A 21,085-nucleotide genomic window follows, 5' to 3' on the forward strand; every position below is an offset into this window, starting at 1 on the left:
GTTATAAATTGAGCTGAGTAAATACAGCTGGGTAAAACAAAAACTGTGTCCGTCTTCATTTTAGGATGCAAAGCAACATGTGATTATTTTAAAGGGGGTGATTCATTTCTATACCCACTGTACCTTTAATTTACTCATCTGGGTGCTCACTAAATAACTCACTCACATATCATGATTTCTATTAATTTCAAGTTCATTTGGAACTGGATGAGACCAAAGGTCACGCTGTTCGAGTGGGTGAGTTGTTTACTTTGTAATTAGTCAGTGCACTTCCATACAACCAGATTGACCCATTTGGGCCAATTTGTGCACCTGCTGCAAACTTGATATGGCATTGACGGAGCAATCACAGTGATGTGGGAGCACTGCTTGTCACCTGCATTTCACCATGAGCCCCCTCACATTCACACCATGATTTAGAGCTCAATGGGAACCTAATGAGCTCAAAAGAAGGCAAAAGAGTCACTGCCTTGCTCTAAAACTTGGTGTCACTGTTGCACAGTGTTACTTCAGAAAAAATACGTTTTGCACAGTATTTGGTTTCACATTCTTCATATTTTTATTTTTGCACTGATGATTATCTTCGCACCTAAATTGTCAGTGGTGCCCTGCCCCCCTGAGACGCCCCTGGAGTAGACGCTTAGTTTTGCACTAACTGTATGACATGCTCTGTTGCCTAGGGAGTAAATGAAAGCCGGTAGATGGTGTATGTCATGTGGAGCTGTGTCCGGATGCATTCCCTCATCCTGCTGCTTTTGCACTGTGCTGAGAAATGAGCCAAGGCCGTGCATGCGTGTGCGTGTGTTAGTGAACTGGCCTGTTATCTTCCATGATTCAAAGCTTTGTGTTATATTCACAAGTCTGCTTACCAGGAACACAGTGTTGCCTGCTGTAATGCCCTGAGTCTGTCCAGACTATAGATAACACGCACATACACAGACACGCTCACACAAACAAACATGATGAACACAGTCATGTACACCAAGCATTTGGCAGCAGGGCAGTATGACAGCCAGGGAGTGAATGTGTCAAACACAAGCCCTCGTTAATATTTCACCATCTTGAAACCAATCCCTTTGGCAAGCAGTGACAGGCCACGGCGGTGTGTTTCGTTCCATCTGAATTGTTGATTATGTTATGTTTGAAATCAGTTCAGAGAGTTTTAATGAGGACATCAGAGACGAGAAATTAAGGTTCCAATTAACCACAAGAAAAAAAAGGTAATGTTTTGTATGATTGTTGTTTACTTGTCACTTACAAGCAAAAGCTGCTCTATCTGCTGCGGGTTTTTTTTTTGTTATCTTAAAAAACATGCCACAATCAAACATGAAATTTTGGCGGAAAATCACAAGTTTACCACTTTTTTTTTTTATCTACAAACTACTGATTACTGTTCAAAGGATAAGTTCATCCAAAAAATAAAAAATAAAAAATAGAAGCAAAAGAATGACTTGTTTATAAATCACAAATTAAATTCACTTCTCTCATGAACCCTGTAATGGACATACCATAGAGAAATAATGACTTAAATATCAGCCTGTTTCTCACAAAAAGCTATCATAATGGTTTTAGAATGCTTAAAAATATAACACAAACATTGTATTGGCTACTATTATGATACTTTAATGGAGATTTTTGATCCTTTATGAAGCTTGCATGGAAAAGATCGACTAATGAATTATTCAAATTTCACAAAAATCTCATTTGGTAGAAGTCAGGTTTAGAAGACTATGAGGTTTATTAAATGATGACAGAAATGGTATTTAGGTTGAACTATTTCTTTAAAATACTGTAAATGGATATAGTCTGATATGACAGTTCATTACCCCCACTGAATCTATTGCTATAGATGTTGCAATACATGCAGACTAGAGAAGACAATGATGTAAACTGATTTTGAGGCTGACCTGAAGAAAAACAAATGTGTGCTGGGTTTCAAAAGGAATGTATACTTGCGAAGCAGAAATAGCTGGCCTCTCCTAGAAACCCAGAACAAATGTTTGTTTCTTTTTGGCAGAAATAATGATGATGTCTGGAATTACAGAAGTGTTTCTTCTCTGCATTTAATAACCTGCCCAGGGTGCAATTGATTTACTCTACAGATGTATGGGCCCTTTCCGAAATAAATCCAAAAGTTCTAACGGAACTGCAGAAAGTGTTGACTAAGTAAACCACACGCTCATTTTTGAAGCATTACAGTCGAGTTTACTTTGACACCAACCCAGATCAATATTATGTCCTCCAAGAGAACCAGAAGTGCAGGGCCTTGACTTCCACTGAAACTGGAACGTCAGAGCAAGCTGGATAAAGCTGGCTTTGCATTTTCCAGACCTTGCTAGAAATTGCTTTTAGATAAAACTTTAAAGACCTGATGTTACATGGGTCAGAAAGGTGACCATGCTTGTTCCATGAAACAGTATTGATTTGTTTTTCAAAGTGTTAGTTGCATTAATATAACTATATTACAAGCAGAGGTTTCAGAGTACAACAGGATTAGCATAGTACCTTTGGTTGCTTGTTACACATCGCCATTATAGAGATCCACTGATATAGAGCTGGGACAATGTAGTCCCGAAACCTGGAAGAGCATTAGTTCTTCGAGCTACTTGGGACTGAATATCTGTTTTAGAATGGCTAAATAAGGACTACAACTACCACAAATATGTGAGTTATGCGCTTGAAAAATCAGACAACCTTTATAGCCCTCATGTAGCAATCTGTTACAGTAGCAACAGCGGCTTCAAAATTCACGTTTGAGGTATGACTGTATCAAGTAATGTCAACCGCAGATATTTTATGAAAAACCATCAACAATTCCTGGGAGAGCTCATAGTGAACCATTTAGTTCACTCCTTGAAACAAGTTCATGCAGGATCCAAAAACTTTTAATGGATACTCTATTCAATGCCTGAGTAGAAATTTTCTTCACAATGTATGTCATCTGAAATATGTTATTATGACCAGGTCTGTTTTAATATATATTAATATATTATTAATATTAAGGTATGTTTTAATACTTTTACCTGTAATAGTATATAACCAAAGGTATAGATCTTGTGTGTGTGTTTTTTTAGTTAGCTTATGTTTTGCAAGTTAACCTCACAGCTAGCTAGTGTTAGCACACCACTAACATACCATAGAACGTTTTGCAAACTAACTGATCAGCTAGCTAGTGTTAGCATACTGCTAACATAACATAGAATAGCTTAGCCTATACCCTATGCCAGCCACTTTCACTCCACATTATTGCAAGACATTGCAATTATGACTTTTGATCAGGCATTACAAACAGCTCCTGGGGTCCTAGAAAGAGCCAAATCAACAGGGTGGACAGAATTGTGCATGACACCAAATTGTTTGCCCACAAATTGACCAGCTTTATTCCTACAGCTATTTGTAACCAGGGAAATGTATTAGAATATTGGAAATCTAACGTAATATTCAAAGCTGACCCATATTCTGAAAGCAAGTTGGGAAATTTAGATATCATAGAAATGTGCGGTACTGTAATAATAGAACCAGTGGCTGTCATTTAGATTACAGAAACAATAATGATTTCTCTCGTCTTGTTTCCTGTTTATGCATTTATAGAAAGCATTTTATGCAAATTCTTCAATGTTAACCTCCCGTCAATCCACATGACCTCCTCCCGTGTTAACTAACTGCTTAATAACTGATGAGGGGACATTTCAAGTGAGATATAACTTGATATACATACACAAATAGTGGGTCATTTGGACAAATTAAACCTGTTTACTTGACGTATTTTCCTAAATTAGTCTAATTTAGATGGATTGTGGGAGTCTGAAGACAAATCACCTTAAGAGTAATTAATAATTCTTGACATGGTCTCATGTTTTTTCTTTTTCTTTAATGAAGTTCATCAAACTTTACCCTCATGTTCCACTTTCACTAAGCCTTCAGACAGCCTGATAAATGACTTCTCAGTGGGTGGAAAAGCTACATTTTACACTTCAGATCAGGCATAATGTCAGGGCACATTTCCTCACTAACACTTGTTCTGCGTGAGGAAGTTCAGAGCTAATGAAAAGTGACCACGGTCTTACCTCAGAGGGAGCAAAAAAGGCAGGAGTGGAACCAACTCCGCCCAAATGTAATCTAAAAACAATTTCCCCATTTCCCTGGTGCTCCCTCTACTCACTAAGTCTGCTTGATGGGAGCAGACAGTGGTTAAGAAAAATATTATTTTGGCCCGAGAGCAGATCTACTCAGGGAATACTGTTGATTACGGTTCTGAAAATATTAGCACTTTTTTTTCCTTTGTAGTAGCACCACTTTCTCTGCATCTTTGCTTATTCTGCATCATTGAAGTTCTAATTGCAGACACAATATCAAGCTTAATCAAAATTCTGATTGCAAAGTCCAAATTAGGCACCGAACCAATTCTAATTCTGCACAGCAAGGATTCCAGGGGTATAATTTACAATAATCGCAGGCTGCCAAAGTACTGGATCAGTAGCTTTCAAAGACATCTCATCTTCCTGATGACAAGCTATTTTTGTTTGTTTGTCCTGCATTATGTACGCCATGATTTATTCACCCAAGGTACCCATCCATTTTAGCTCGACACACCTGATAGAACAATCCAAATAAAAATGGCAGCTAAATGAATCATACAACAGCTCAGATAATTAATTAGCTGACTTGAAGTTATTATAGCAATCTGTGAGAAGTGAATTCAACCAAATTTGCACATTATTATCACGGATATAATCTAGTCAACTTGATTGCATTGAAGCATTGCTTGGGGGGGGGGGTTAGGGGGGGATAAACCCCTGAATAATTAGGTTGATAATTAAACATTAATACAAATGATTATCATTGTAATATTTTGTCTCTTGGGCTTCCTTCTTTTTCATGCATATAAATTAAAAGCTTTGGGAAAGGAGACAACAGTCACAAAAATCTGCTGTATTTTTTAAGACTTTCGAAAAAAGAGACAGCAAGCAAGAAATCCATTTCCTCCGAGCACAGGCATCGGGAAACATTAAATTTCATTCACCATTGATGTATTTAAATCCAACAAGCTACAAACTCAGATAAGAGAAACTCTCAGCACTTCTTCTCTGTTTAAGTTTTTATATTAATTCAGGGTTGCTGATTAAACAGCAGCTATAGGAAAATTTATAGGCATCGTAGATGGAACATATGGCTATATGAGTGTTTGTTTATGCATGCGTCTTCTTATTTATTCAATTTATACCACAAATCAATTCAAGCCTTTCTGGCTTGCAGTTTATGCAGTAATATATGGATGTCATTTATTCATATGTGATGTGTGCTCTCTGGCACATGGGCTCAAGCAAACACTTACTTCCTGTAGGAGGTACAAAGGCCCTGAACCACAAAGCCGGTTTATGTCAGAAGTTATACTCAGCAGGTATGGGTCTCTGCACGGGTCTCAAAGTTGCGAGCATGACAAAATGAGGGGGTGTGATGAAAGCTTTCTTTTATCAGTGGACGAAGGTTCTTGCTGGGACCTGTGCGGACAAAGAAACTGAGAATCACAACAATGATAATTCCTTTGGAAGTTGGAATTTAACAAATGGTGTAACATTTCCGTCTGACACAATATTTTTATTGTGTTTCTATACTGAACAAAATTGTAAACGCAACACTTTTGTTTTTGCCCCCATTTTTCATGAGCTGAACTCAAAGATCTTAGACTTTTTCTATGTACACAAAAGGCCTATTTCTCTCAAATATTGTTCACAAATCTGTCTAAATCTGTGTTAGTGAGCACTTCTCCTTTGCCAAGACAATCCATCCACCTCACAGGTGCGGCATATCAAGATGCTGATTAGACAGCACGATTATTGCACAGGTGTGCCTTAGGCTGACCACAATAAAAGGCCACTCTAAAATGTACAGTTTTACTGTATTGGCATATCAAGATGCTGATTAGACAGCATGATTATTGCACATGCGTGCCTTAGGCTGGCCACAATAAAAGGCCACTCTAAAATGTGCAGTTTTACTGTATTGGGGGGTCCGGGGGGGTCCGAAAACCAGTCAGTATCTGGTGTGACCACCATTTGTTTATAATTTTGTTCAGTGTATAATAATGATATACAGTTATACTGTTTTGTGCCACAAATATATTTACACTGTCTGCAAGGTACTGTATATGCGGCTTTTAGTAACATAGTAGAAAGTCACAGAGGCCATGAAAGTCCTATATAAATGCTGAGTAACTTACATTTCATACTGAATTTGTTCAGTTACATTGTATATTTATTTTCTTCTTACAATGAAAATATTTCTGTCATGACAACTCTTGGAGAGTTTAGCATGGTAATGTACATGGCAATATAAATGTGTTTGGTCTTGGCGGAACAGATATTCTATGCTGCTGAGACTTGCTGCTGGTAACATATCCACAGACATGCTGCTGTGAGCATGTAAAAAATATCTATGCTGCACATATATGAAATAACTCCCATATATTTCATACATGAAATTACCTGTAGCAGATCTATACAGGTGGAGCTGGGGAAGGTGGGGGTTTCTGAAGCGTGCTGCAACTGCAACAGAAAGCGCTAGCCAAGTATTTGAATGTTGAGCAGCAAGCTCATTGGCTGCTGATGTGAAAAGAAACCAATCAGCTGCACCATGTGAATAATGATGTGATTATGACAGATTGATTTAGACATAAATCAATAGCCATCTAGTGTTGCATGACCGAACTTTGTATTTCCAGAAGAAGCTGAAGCATCAGTTTCTACATGTCACCAAGCAAAACATAGACTGAAACACAGTACCAGAATGTGAGTGGTGGGACAGAAATTTCTTCTCTAAAAATACAGAGTTCTATAATCACTCCACTCCAGCTGCACTCTGGGATTTTGCATCTGCCACTTCCCACTCCATTAATGAAATCAAATTTCTTAAAAACAGTCAGTGGAACCCTAGTTGTTGCTTAGCGATATTTGTGTCATGAACAACACATTATTGGATGACATGATGTGTTGTCAACCTTTGTAAAGTTTACTTGAGTCCTACTTAAGTGGGTCAAAAGTTCAGTTTGAATGGCATTTAATATAAATTTGAATTATTATACCATTGTCATTTAATTGCAATTAACAAGCAATTAAGTGTTCGAGAACTTTACATTTGGGTCACACTTCAGAAAAGTCATTGTCATTAAAAATCTTCATAACAATGCTATATATCAGGATGTGCTATCAACACTATACAGAGGTAAAAGTTAGGGGCTGTATCTGAAATCGCATGCTTCCTTACAACATAGTAGGTGAAAAGGTATGTGAAAAAGTAGTACAGTATGTCCAAATTCACTGTATTCATAACAGTAAGTGAAAAGTTCCTGGATGACTTACTACTTCCAGCAAAATTCTGAAGTGTTATGCACACTTTGCTATGCCATGAGGCCATTGGGGAGAGATTTTGTGAATGGAAATAAAGTGAAGCAACTCATGCTGGAAGGTCACATGACAATGAAATAATGACAAATGCAGTACATCTGGATTACATTCATACTACATAGAAAACACTTTTTTAACAGTCATGAAGTAATTACTTATTCAAAAGAAGCACCAATTCAGAGAGTATGCAATTTTGGACATAGCCAAGGTGTGCAGGCTTATATTTGTTTCAGCATTGCAATAAGTACTGTGATTGACACAACCAGTGAAATCTTTAGAATCGGCAGGGTGGGGTTTGTACTAAAAAAAAAGAAAAAAAAATTCACACATTTTGCCACGCACCTTTCAACCTGCCAACTACGACCTGCAGAGATCCCTGTCCCCAACTCAGAGAAATGTATGATTCACACAACAGGTCGCTGACGACACCACAGAAGTCAGGGGGGCTGTTTGGCCCTGATAAGGCATGATTTAGACTGTACAATGGTGACCCCGCTGAAGACAGAGAGAGAATTATTGTGCTTGGGAAAACCGAGCAGCGTTAATCTCTTTGAATTATATTCCCCTTCCTGCATGCATTCGTGTCTTCACAGTGCCATCCAGAAAGAAACCATTTGTAATAATTTCTCTATTTCTCGTAATTGCGCTGCTCCGGGTATCCAGAGAGACAGAAATGAACTGTGAAATGGATTAGTCAGTGTGCTTCAGTTGTTCAAGTCAATTGGATTGAGGGCATTTCTTTCTGTCTGCGTCTGATTACGTTTGAAAGGAATGAACTTTATTGCCCCCACACAGGTAGTTCCCTTCCGTAAAGACGTTGCATTTATGGCCAGAGGAAAGGCAGGGTTTGGCAGTTGTCCATGGACGGAAGCGTACCTCTTGTGTTAAGAACCTGAGAGAGAGAACGAGAGGCAGCATTGGTAGGGTTTGCTCGGTTAGGCTTCCCCCCTGCATCCATCAATCTTCCTCAGCTCGCAGACGCTCGGCGGGATTAGATTCCTGGGGCAGTAAGGGCCAGCGCTGAAATATGGCCGCAGCCACGCCAGTGATTAACAGCGGCTGTGAATATGGATGTCGTTCATATTGGCTTAGCACTCTGGGGTAGCCCATTAGTGCTCAAGCGTGTACAACGCCCACTCTGACATGGCTCCATGTGTCACACTCGCTGCAATGCTAAATGCCGTTTCTCATGCTTGAATGGCATCTCTTGCTGTGCCAAAGTGTATTTACCGTTCAAGTTTTCTCACAGCCTAAACACTCAAAACTACAGCGGATGGGGTTAGGAACAGGTCACGAGGGTCCTAGTTGGTTGTTGAATGTGGTTAACAATTTTATATGGGTTTTTCATATTTTATTGATATTGATATTTCATGCTGTGCTTTAACTGTTAGGCAGTTTGCACTGTAAAAACTTCTTGTGAAAGTTGCATCTTTAAATTCATCTCCAATATGACATTGCCACTACACCCAAACATGTTCAGACAAGCATGTTTGTCCCAATGTTTTTGATTTAGTCAGTATAAGTAAATTAATGAATATGATACACAAAAAAAATACAATTTAAATGATGTATTCATCAAAAATACAATAGTCTTTTGATGAAAATATTCTTTAAATTTAGTAAATATAATGTTATGTCATACTCATTATTTTTTAGTCAGTTGAATCACAAATCACAATATTTAACCAACTATTTAAAAATGGTATATAGTAATTGAAGCTTGTATAAATATTACATATTATGTGAAATCATGTGAAAACTGTCCTTGTTGTGAAAACCCTATCTGCCTGAAATAACATTATGAGTACACTATAGTAATGTGTTGTATATGTTGTACAATGGTATTAGTAATAGACTAGTAAATGTTAAATTACTATAATCTACTATAATTTATAATCTATAAACTGTAATCTTAAATTATTCATTTTATGTATTTTAGACAGTGTTGGGGGAAAGTTACTTTTTATATTTAAGTAACTAATTATGTTACTTAGTTATCTGTTATGGAAAGTAATGCGTTACATCACTTTTGTGTTACTGGGCAGGGCTTGCTTGTTTGTTTTTAATATAAAAAGTTATATTTTTGGCAAATGTAAAAGCCCTTTTACACAAAAAGTGAAATGAATAAGCCCCAGGCTGAAGGAAATGTAAATTCATGTCTGAGCAGGAGCAAATGTTGCAATGTTACAAACACAAATGTTATTTTTATCTAAAGTCATCTTTGCTTATTAGTATGGTTGAATTGGATCATCAAAGGTCAACAGCAAATGCATTGGTTAATAAAATGGGATTACATGGCCAACATAAAGGACATTTGTGTTATTTAACATTTAATTATTGCAATTGTTTTTATTAATTTTGAGGAACACTGATTCTGTTTTTTCAGCAAGTGAGATGAGTAAATGCATGTTTACATTTAGTCTAGAACTGCAGTAAGCATCATATTTATACAGTGCACACAACGCCTCTGCACTTCCGATTTCTCTCAATATGGGGACAGGAAAGCTGTCAGTAAATAAATGAGAAAACAAAGTAACTGGCATTACTTATTTGCAAAAAGTAACTCAAATTTTCTTGTAAATTCAAAAGTAATGTGTTACTTTAATAGTTTCTTAAAAAGTAACATGTTTTAGTAGTTGTATTCACAGCATGACTGACACAAAATTACTAATTATATCTCATCTTCTAGATGTTTCTTTTTCAGTGATAATGATGATACATCTTGTGTCATCTTCATTATAATTGATGAAAAAAAACCCTCTTTGTTAATGAACATTTTGGTCAGTAATTTTGCTGCCAAGATGAACACTGCTTTTGTTGTTGCATAACACTGTTTTTTGAGCATCTATGAGCATTGCATTTTAAAGACACTTTGTCAACTTCTGATAATGAATCTCAAGCATCTCTATTTTTATTTGACATTTACGTTATCTTGCATTGGTAACAAGCCTCCACAAGCTTTCATGTTTGTGGTTGCCAGATATCAAGAGTGTAAATCCCCTAATCATCCCCAATCAGAGATATTTTGCTCAAACGAAAGTAATTCAGACAGTCTGTTTACCTTGATGCAGCCGTTTGCAGCAACTAAATCTGCAAGCAAACCTCAGTGATGAACTCTAATAAATTTCACACAACATAAATCTCATTTATATTGTTTGCAATTGTGGTTGCTAAATAAATACACACAATCTTTATGCTATAATACAAAATCATTGCTGTTGTTTTAATTGAAAAACAATAACATAATTTGACATTTTTGGAGTTAAAATTAGGAATTTCACTGGTTTAGATTTTGAGAAAAGCTTCTTCTTGTACCTTGTTTTGTGACGTATGCTGGACTTCTATATGCTTTAGTTGAGTAAACCTACCCCTTTCTTGCAATAGACTGCAAGCTATAGCATTCAGATCTGCCTCTATCCAATCAGCAACCAATGGATAGAACAAAGTCCCCACCCTAATTTTATTTAATTTTTTTCATTTCACTTGGATGTACGTCACAAAGAAAAGATCTGTCGGTACTCCAGTTGCACCATGACTTTAAGACCTAATCAGTTTCAAAACGTTTTTTACATCCCTGTTCAACTTTGAACTGAATCAGATGTGTGAAAGACTCATATGCTCAGAGATGCAAAAGTTACTTGAATGTCATCCCCTCTTTTGACTTGCAACATTGTTCAAGTTCAAGTTCAGTTTATTTATATAGCACTTATAAAACAGCCACACGACTGACCAAAGTGCTATACAGAGGTTTAGAAAAAGGAAGTAAAGTGAAAGATATACAATCTTGTGTCGTTTTATCAGCTATCAGTTCATGTTTGACGATCTGTGCCTGCTCCCTGCTTTGGCAATGATAAAGAACCGGCAATGTTTGCAGCCTCTAGGATAACAATTTCATTAACGGAGGCAGCCATGTAAACAATCTTATTGGTGGCCAATCCATTTTCCTAATTGCTAAAGCCTTCATTAGGACATTTTATCTGGTCCAGTTGCAATTCTGAAAATGTTAATGGACGTTATTATGCTATTATGGTAATGGACATTACTGTTACACAAAAAATACACTTTGACATTACAACATTTTCCACATTCAACTAGGCAACAAACAAGGAAGAGACAAATTGTGGCTGGCAGCGAATGAGACGCTGGCATTATTCAGCTGCTGAAACTGTGGATAATTAACAGGTAGGTATGATTTGTTGCTGTCATAGCAGGAATGCGCTCATCTGCGTAATCAAGATCTTCACTCCGGTCTCAGTGGTTTTGTCGTTAAGTAGTGCGATATCATAGTGCTCTCTCTTTCTCCAAACCCTCTCTGCCCTCTTCAAGGGAGTGAGCAGTAACCCTATTGCGGATCCGTGCCCATGGTGCACCATGTCTAACCTGATTATCACTTGAGCTCAATTATCAGGTCACCCGCTGAGTGTGTTACTGTTGGATTATGGTTTAATGAGCTTACCTATAGGAGTTCACACAAAAAGCGTCACCCCAATTACATACAATCTTACATTCTGATGTGTCGTCTCAGATGGGAGAGATAGGGATTAAAAGACTCAGCCTTTTTCCAGTGCAGAACTCCCAATGCTAGAAACATAACCTACCATACCCATCATCCCCCACTCCTCTGCCCATCTCGACCTTCCCCCACTATCCCACACACTCCCGACGCCTAAAGAATAACACTCCATCTTGATTGCATTCTTATGTGAGACAATCAACAGGAATAGACAGGGCTTTTTCTTTCTGTTTCTTATTCCCGCCACGTTTTTCTCACCTCACCCTGATCACAACGGCTAATGAACAATCTCACCAAGTGACTAACAAGCCCGTTTCAGCAGCTGGTCTGAAAAGAGCTTTCACTCAGCCAATGAACAATGGCTCAAAGAAAAGCAGCAAGTGGCAACCAGCCACTTTACCCCATATCAGCATTTTTAATAAAGCATTGAACTATAATGGACTTTGACAAGAACATTCTAACATTCATAGTCGAAGTCATGCCGATAAAAGAAAAAGCCGCCCGACTCCATTGCTATAATGCACGGTATTGATACCAAATGCCCCCCTGGGGGTCAGTGATAGAGGGATCTAAGAAAGATGGATGGTGGCGTCTTGACGCTGATGGGCTTCCAGTAAATATGACATTAGAGCACAGAGTGTGTATTAGTACCAGTAAAAGCTGATACATTAAAGGACTGAAGATGCATTAATTGAGACGTTCACAGTTAAAACCATCAGACATGAACTGCATTAGGACTGGAAAACGTTAAAGAGCTATAACTCGGAGAGATGCTATGCTTCTGTGAATACATGCCCCTCACATTTCCAATATTTTTTCACATTGAGTTATTAGAGGAATCATGGAGATGTATCATGACCTCATAAAACTACTAGAGAAACCAACAGAACATTAAAATTCATTGGTCTGTATAGCTTCATTTTGCAATATCTTGCACTGTTTTTGCCAATAAATCAATAGGTTGAATGGAAAGGTACAGAATGTCTCTACAAAGGGCTTAATAAATGTAACAGTGTGGGCAGTGCACTTAGATGGCCTAATAAATGCCATAGTGGGAACAGTGTGCTTGCATAACCCAGCAAATGATCTTTGGTTTTGTTTCAAGAAAGTTTAGTAGAAGCCAAACAGCTATTAGAGAATAGCAGAAACATTCCTTAAGCTTTCTGAATTAAATAGGTTTGCTTAACATACTGTATATAGAATGTTCCTAGAATGTAAGCAATCAGATTACCAATAAAACTGGCATATTAAATTTGTTTCCATAAAAAGCATCAAAGAGCCTTGTTTGGATAGATAAATCATAATAGAGTGTTCAAAGTGAATAAAAGAAAACAAGTTATCATTGAGATGACATATTATTTTAATAATTGTGACTTAATTAAAAATTAATTATCAAGGATAAAAATAATATATTTTTGAGGTTGTGTTAAAATTCAGTTTTACTCAAAAATCGTACATGCATTAATGGCTATATGGCTATGAGGCTTTTGGTTCTAGGAATAATATTTCACTCTTTAGTGCTCTTCTCTGTCTCATTCTTGCAGTGTCAACCTGCATAGCAACCTACCAACTCTGAGAAAGTCAGAGGATACACGACCCATGGCACCTGCTCCCATCTGCATATATTTGCATTGCAAAAAAGCTCATACTGCAGCATGAGAATGTTATCAAATGTTATCAAATGTAATTGTTAACATGGCTCACTTTCATACAAATGTGAACAGAAATCAGTGTATAATGATTTAAAACGTGTCTTGATGTGTATTTTAGTTTCTAGATAGTAAATATCTAATGTCAAGAATACAAATATAATATATAAACAAAGATATCATACTGTCAATAATAGGACCTTAGAAATCCTTGCAGCCATTTGATTGGTTTAAATGACATGTAGCTGTGTTTCAGCAGTTGATGGATGGTTTGTCTTTTGCAAATGAAAAGGTTGCCCAAATCATACCGACAGCTTTCGTCGGTATGCTTTGAGAACAGAGGGAGACAGTGCAGTATTCATCTCTGTCACTTGTGAACTGTTGACTGACATCCTGTGGCCTGGCTTAAGACTAACAGGTATGACAGGTGAACTGAAGTTGCTCCCTGTAGAAAAGGCACAGAGGACACAAGATATAGTTGACAGCTTTCTTTTCAAAAATACTTTTCTGAAAATATGTCATTGCTTATATCACTAATTTTTTCGATATCATTGCAACAATTGCACACTGTAGATCAATTTGACACCCACCATTACATCAAATTTAATTGCATTGTACTGCTGGTATAGCCATCCCAGTGGAAATGAGTTTTCACTACTTTGCAAGTGATTTCTTTCTTTCTTTTTAAAAAAATTTAAAGTCTAAAGTATGTTTTATTTCTTAGTTGTAACTAAGAACCTCATTTTTGACGCTAACAATTTCTATATGCCACCATCCAAATACCTATAATCTACGCAATGATGAACTCACTGACACCGATTTTCTCAGGTTGCAGGGATGATTATTCACTTATTTTGCTCAAGATGTTTCTCAAACATTGCCATGGTTTATGAAGCGAGCAGCTACACAATTAGCAGCAGATGGTGGACATAATACTTCTAATTGTCAGTTCTACATTATGTGTAGTGCTCAGAAAATTGTTTTGATGCAGCCAGCATCTTTTTCAAGAAGCTGAAATCCTTTTATATTGACAGAATCTGTGTGCCAAAGCAACAGGCAAGAAAGTGATTTAGACCTCTGGCAACAAAATTGTCCAAAACATATTTGCAACATTGGAAACATTCATAAACTTTAATATCTTTATTATATTTATCAAAGTAGTAAATGCTGTGGTGACAATAATATGTGATTAAGACAGGAATAAAATGTCATTTAAAAATCTGAATATCGCAACCTCACTTTAGTTGTAACATGGACAAGATGGGCTATACCTCAGCAAATGAGTCAAAAGTCCAAATATGCAAATGATTGTTTTATCTAACAGTGGTAGCATTTGTTTTAATTGTTATAAATCTACTCAATATATACACTACCTCTGAACAGCTTGGAAAAGGTTTTTATTTTTTAAACAAAGAAAGAAATTAATACTTTTATTCAGCAAGGACACAATAAATTTATCAGAAGTGACATTAATTTGTCAAAAGTGACAGACACTTGTAGTATTGTAATGCAAAATATTTCTATTTCAAATAAATGCTGTTCTTTTGAACTTCCTATTCCTTCCTACATTGATAATAAGAAATGTTTCTTGAGTGGCATAATGATTTCTGCAAGATCATGTGACAATGAAGACTGGAGTAATGGCTGCTGAAAATTCAGCTTTGCCATCACAGGAATAAATTAACATTTTAAATATATTAAAATAAAAATAATATTTCACAATATTACTGTTTTTACTGTATTTTTGATCAAATAAATGCAGCTTTTTAAATACATAAAATCTTTCTGACCCCAAATTTTTGAACATTAGTGTATATCGCAATACTTGTTGGGCAAATCAATGATTTTTTACACAATGATTGTAATCTACCTTTCAAGTGTTGTATCTATTCTACAATCGTGTTTCTATTCTACACACGTTGACCCACCATTGAGTCATTTTCACTGAACTGAAACTTTTTTTCTAGCAAACTTTTTTTTTTTTTTTTTTTTTAGCCAAGACATTAAGGGTTTGTGCCTACACAGAAACTGACTTACACAGAAAATAAACCAACACTGAGAGGTATTCACTGGAATAAAAAGTGTGACAACTAGCCCCGTTATCCCCTATATGCCAGCCGATGTTTTAGAAAAGATTCTAGCTGAACAGCAGAGAATTGAAAGGCACAGAAATAACACTTACTGAACTCATGCTCATTTCATTGTAGCCTTAATGGCATCTCCTCTTGGATGGCGAACCTCCTATCAACATTTTAATTAACACACCTGTCTGGCCTTCCAACTCAAGTGCTGTGTCTGCTCTCATGAAGTGATAACCTGAGAACAAGAAAGAACCACTGCACGTCTTCTAAAGAAAGTGTTGGATTAAAATGAAAAGATGTGGTGGTTCCTTCTTCTTTTCAGAGAATAATCATTACACAGCCATCCAGCAGACTTGTATTGCAGGGAAACTGTATATTATTTATAGCTTACACATAATGTCAGTGCTTAGTGTTGTGTGATTAAGACTGAATGCAGAAATTAAGCTACAATGCTAAAGCCAAATCTGAATGTAGAAATAATCTTCAGATATTTTAATGAGGACTGGAGGATATCAGAAAGCTAGCTAAAACACATTTGACTATTTTATAAAACTTCCACAATGCAGTTTTTATGAGCTAAAGAAAAAAAACCCCTAAAAAATAACTTTTTTCATATTATTTCAATGTCAAATATTTCAGAGAGTGATAAACATTGTAGAGAATCCAACTGCAGTGAACAGTTAAGTTACCGTCAGATGTAAAATGATGGAAAAGCACGCAGGACAAGACTCAAGATGTTTTCCCTCAACATTACCAGCAGTCCTGCCAGCACTCTCCTCCTGTTCCTCATGGGCCACTTGTTTGGCTGGATGAAGCCATGTTTCCAGTTGAGGAGCCAATCAAAGAGCACAGAGGCTCTGGGCCAGTGATGAGTTTTTCTGGCTGGCCCTGTCTGACAGCTGTCCTATCAATCCCACTTTGTGTTTCCTAATTTGAAGTTGGTGCAGAGCCCAAAAGCAGATGTGCAGGGAGGACATAACTGGGAACACTATTTCAGCTCTCACCGCAGGACAAGAACAACAATCTTTCCATATGAACATACAGTTACATGGGCACATTTTATAAGATTATGTCTGTATATTTAATACATTTCCAGAAAAATGTGTGGATATAATCTTTATATTGATTTTAAAGATTACACAATACGTTTTTCAAAGTAACTTTGTTAGACATTTGCTGCTAAATGACTAGAATGGGGTAGTCATAAATCCTTCGGATAGCAAACCAAGAGAGCAAAAACGTAGCTAGATTTACAATAACAGTGGAAACGCATCATCACAGTCTGTGAAAAAGGTCCATGACAGACTTTTTACGAGCAAGTCTTTCTTAGCATCTTCGCAGGGGTGGGGAGGGGGGATGTGTTGGGATTTAGGGACGATTTTTAGGCCTGAAGCAAGGCAGCTAATCGGAGAGGGACTCATTAGAAGTAGAAAGGTGAGTGTCAGCGTGGAGCTCATGGGCTGTGCGGGGGAAAAGGGCCACTGAGCGCTGGGACGCGGTGGCCGCAGGCGGGGGTATTAATTGAGAGCGATTAAGTTGCTCTCGCCCTCGCCTTGACAACACCATCAATAAGGGCTCTCGAAGTCGTCCCCAGACTGATGTTCTCAGTGTTTCACATAGAACTGTGCGACAGGGAGAGCAGCTGGCAGAGGATCTGTCCACGGGAACGCGGGGCTGGCTAAATTGAATATGGAACAAGGTCATCTGGGCCACCCGCATCCTCGAAGCACAGTCGCGATTGCATCAGTTTGAAGGAAAGTGGATGCGCTTGATGCTTAGATTACTTTGCGAGGATTCGCGTAGACAGGTGAGGCCAAGAGAATATTGACCTGGAAGACAATATTGAGAAATATGAAGTGACAAAAGGGTATAGAATATCAGGAGAACTGAGGTACAGTTATGAGATTTAGAGATTTTTAGACAGTGTTTTGCTAAAATGTATTTGTTTTAATAATAATAAAAAAAAAAACTGTTTTATTGAATGGTGATGCAAATTACTATGACTGCCATGCTTATGCTGACAATAAAGATAATCTGTTTGAATAAGATGTTTATGATGTATCTCAGTTAGGGACCACTTGCATATGTTGTCTGCATTACACAAATCTGAGGCAGAAATGTGTTAAACTTACAGTACAGGCAAACGGAAAAGAACTCAAATGATGTCCCTTTGGCTTATGTCCCATTTCTTCAATTAAAGCACACAATATTGGGATGGACTCGTGAATTTGGGCTGAGTCTTTGGTATATGTTTGTTGTTCACAGTCTGTGTTTTTGGCATCTAGTGAAATAACTGAACTTGAGTGAAACTTTGTTTTTTGGACTAATGTTTGATGTGTGCTGGAAAAATGCCAGATAAGAGAGTCAATAATTAATCTTAAAGGTACAATAGGAGATCTTGGAAAATGCTAACTTTAGCCTGATAGCACTGAAAGCAGAATAATTTAGAGGGAAAAAAATAAATCTCACGATGGCAGACTGCCTCAGGGCTGAAATCCCTCTCTGATAATAAAGACATTAAAAATAATTTAAACTGACGAAAACAGCATTTACAAATGTTCGACTTTTTAAAACGACGATAAAATGATTTCTTATCTGGATGAAATGGTTGTATTTGTGACTAGCATGGTAGTGGGTGTGCTGAGGCCCTTTTTACGTCTATAATTACAGCTCAAATCCATGTAATTTTTTCTTTTGTTTGCATGCCAATTTATCAAAATTGCTTCAAATACAAAGTGTTGAACCAGTAAATTAGTTAGACTGTATCTGAATGATGACTACTGACTAAGAATATCCTCTTTTTAATTACTCTATTCTAAATATCTCCCACATTACCAGCACACTCGAGAAATCATTGTTTATTGTTCATCTCCATTTTTCATGTTTCTTCTCTTTTAACTTGCCCTTTTTCTTCCTTGAGCTGATTTGTAAGTATAACAGCTGTGGTTACCAGATATAGTCATCAAATATTCAATCTGTCATATTGCACAGACTAGTGGGTTGATCTGAATTATTATATATAAATTTCCATCCCCATTCAATTGGCAAATAATTAATATTAAGCATGAGAGATGAACATGTCTCAGAAAGAATGTATCCTCAAATATACTGACCTGCACATGAATCTGAATGTGAAATGAATTTATAAGAAACTGACAAATAAATCAATGTTAAGTAAAAAGACAAATATTATGCATCTCATTTCCCATCTATAACAGCCACCTGGCATCTCATTCAAATCGCCATTAGGACTCAACATCTTAAGTTCTTGATCAAATCTTCATAGCCACAATGATGAAAATGTACCACTCATAACATTTTAATGTGTCATCTTGTGGATTTCCGGACTATTTTGTTTGTACATACTGGCTATTATTAAGAGAAAAAGTAAAAATAAAAAAAAACATCTAACAATAGTATTCAACAGGGGAATGTTGTCACTATGATCTCAAACTGCAAAATTGCATAAAACTATTTTTCTTTTTCTTTTTTACTCCAAACTGTCAAGTCAGTGATCCCCAGGATTGCTGTCCTCATTTCTGTATCATAGATTCTTTAAAGGTCCCATAGTGTCAAAACTGAAATTTCCTGGCTTTTTTCATGATAACTGAGGTCTAGGTGCTATGTAACTACCATATCAGTTTCAAAACAGTCAGTCCACAGTAAAATTCACACAGCCTGCTTAAAGTAGCTGTGATTTTTCACGAACCGTTGTGACTTCCGTAAAAAGTTGACGTCAGAACTATACAGTCACCGCCTCATGCCAAGTCCTTTATGAAAGATTTACATAAAAATTAGTTTTGCTGAATGAATAAAGCCTACACTCTAAAAACAGCTGGGTTAAAAACAACCCAATTTGGGTTATTTTGGCAACCCAGCGCTGGGCCAAAAAGGGACGAACCCAGCGCTGGGTTGTTTTAAACCAACAAGTTGGGTTATTATGTTTGACCCAGCATGCTGGGTTGCTTTTTTATGGTTTAAAATTACTACACTGCTAGGCTAAAATGAACCCAAATCGAGCTAGACATTAAACCTACAAATCTTGTTCACTTTAAAATCACTTTTACAGACACAGAAAGACTATCAAAAGGTAAATATTTATTTAAAACAAGAGAAAACAGTCAAAAGTAACATGCATGTAAGAAGAAATGCAGAAAAGTATGGCATTAACAGCTACAGAGTTTATAAATGAAGCATTGAACATTTGTTGAATTGTTTTTACAAATTATACACTTACAGTTTGTTTCATAGTCCATGAATACAGATCAGGCATCGCTGCCAATTTTCATGATCTCTTTAGGATAATTGATGTAGTCATGAAGAAGCCCCATCAGCACAGCAAAGGCATGTGCCATCTTTTACATTATCCAGGGCAGCCTCCTCCTTTAAAACCACGGTTGCATCAGTTTGGGGGAAAGGACATTCTCCTCTTTGACCAGCATTCATCCCAGTCACCACCTGTTCTTCATCAGTGGCCTAAAAAGAGAAAAACATTTGAAGAAAGAAAACATTTAAATTAAAATCTATCTATTTTCAGATAGAGGTGCATCCACATCAGTAAGGATATGTAAATAGTCCATTTCAACCACTTTGTGTGGTTGTTTAATGTCTCTGTAATGGCAGCACTAGTGTGAGGGCATGTAATATTGTTTAAATATATTGCTTTCAGAAAGCTATTTCTTTAATGAAACATTAAAACAGACATGACATTCACATACCTCACAAATTTTCATGTACGTGGTGGGCTGCTCTTTCAAGGGTTAGTTCACCAGAAAATGAAAATGGTCATAATTTATTCGTGTTGTTCCAAACCCATACAAACTCTGCTAATTTTTGGAACACAAATAAATATATTTAATATTCTCTTAAGTTTTGTCCTCTATTGCAAGTCTGGGAGACCAGTATTTTCTTCTGAACAGACATGTTCGCTATGATATAGTTTAAGATTTATTCATATATAAATATTGGCATGGATTACTTCTACAAGAACTCTGTATTTTCTTGTAGAAGTAATCCTGTATTTTGAAGCTTGAAAATAATGATTATCTAGACTTTCAATGGATTAACAAAAATTATGAGAGAAAATTAAAAATATCTTCATTTGTGTTCTAAAGATAGACAAAAGTCTTATAGGTTTGGAATGACATGAGGGCAAGTAAATTATTTTTTTTGTGTGAACTATTCCTTTAAGAAAGGAAGACCAAGAATGATGACTCTCCAAATCAGACAACTCCAAAGTTGGTTTGAGTTTTGCAATGAAAAACACAGACAATGGTTTAAATAAAATATTAACACGTAATCAAAATGTGAGGTAAACAGGCAGGAGAAAACAGAAACATTAATTTTCTAAAAATAACTCAATTATAATCTCAAAAGAATGATGCTCTCCTATGCCTCTGGCTTTCAACATCTACAAAAACAAACATGATTTTACTCTTA

At 36.7% G+C, this 21,085-nt stretch overlaps 1 long non-coding RNA gene across 1 annotated transcript; it reads right to left on the reverse strand.

The window, feature by feature from the left end:
* Positions 1 to 19,861: 19,861 nt before the first annotated feature.
* LOC107752921 (uncharacterized) lies at positions 19,862 to 20,419 on the reverse strand. Its single transcript, XR_001641410.1, has 2 exons — positions 20,365 to 20,419; positions 19,862 to 20,122 (listed from the first exon to the last, which is right to left on the reverse strand). It is a non-coding gene; the product is annotated as an uncharacterized LOC107752921 (long non-coding RNA).
* Positions 20,420 to 21,085: the final 666 nt, after the last annotated feature.

The sequence above is a fragment of the Sinocyclocheilus rhinocerous genome, unplaced genomic scaffold (genome assembly GCF_001515625.1).
Source record: "Sinocyclocheilus rhinocerous isolate Xijiao unplaced genomic scaffold, SAMN03320098_v1.1 scaffold1252, whole genome shotgun sequence".
Classification (NCBI taxonomy): domain Eukaryota; kingdom Metazoa; phylum Chordata; class Actinopteri; order Cypriniformes; family Cyprinidae; genus Sinocyclocheilus; species Sinocyclocheilus rhinocerous.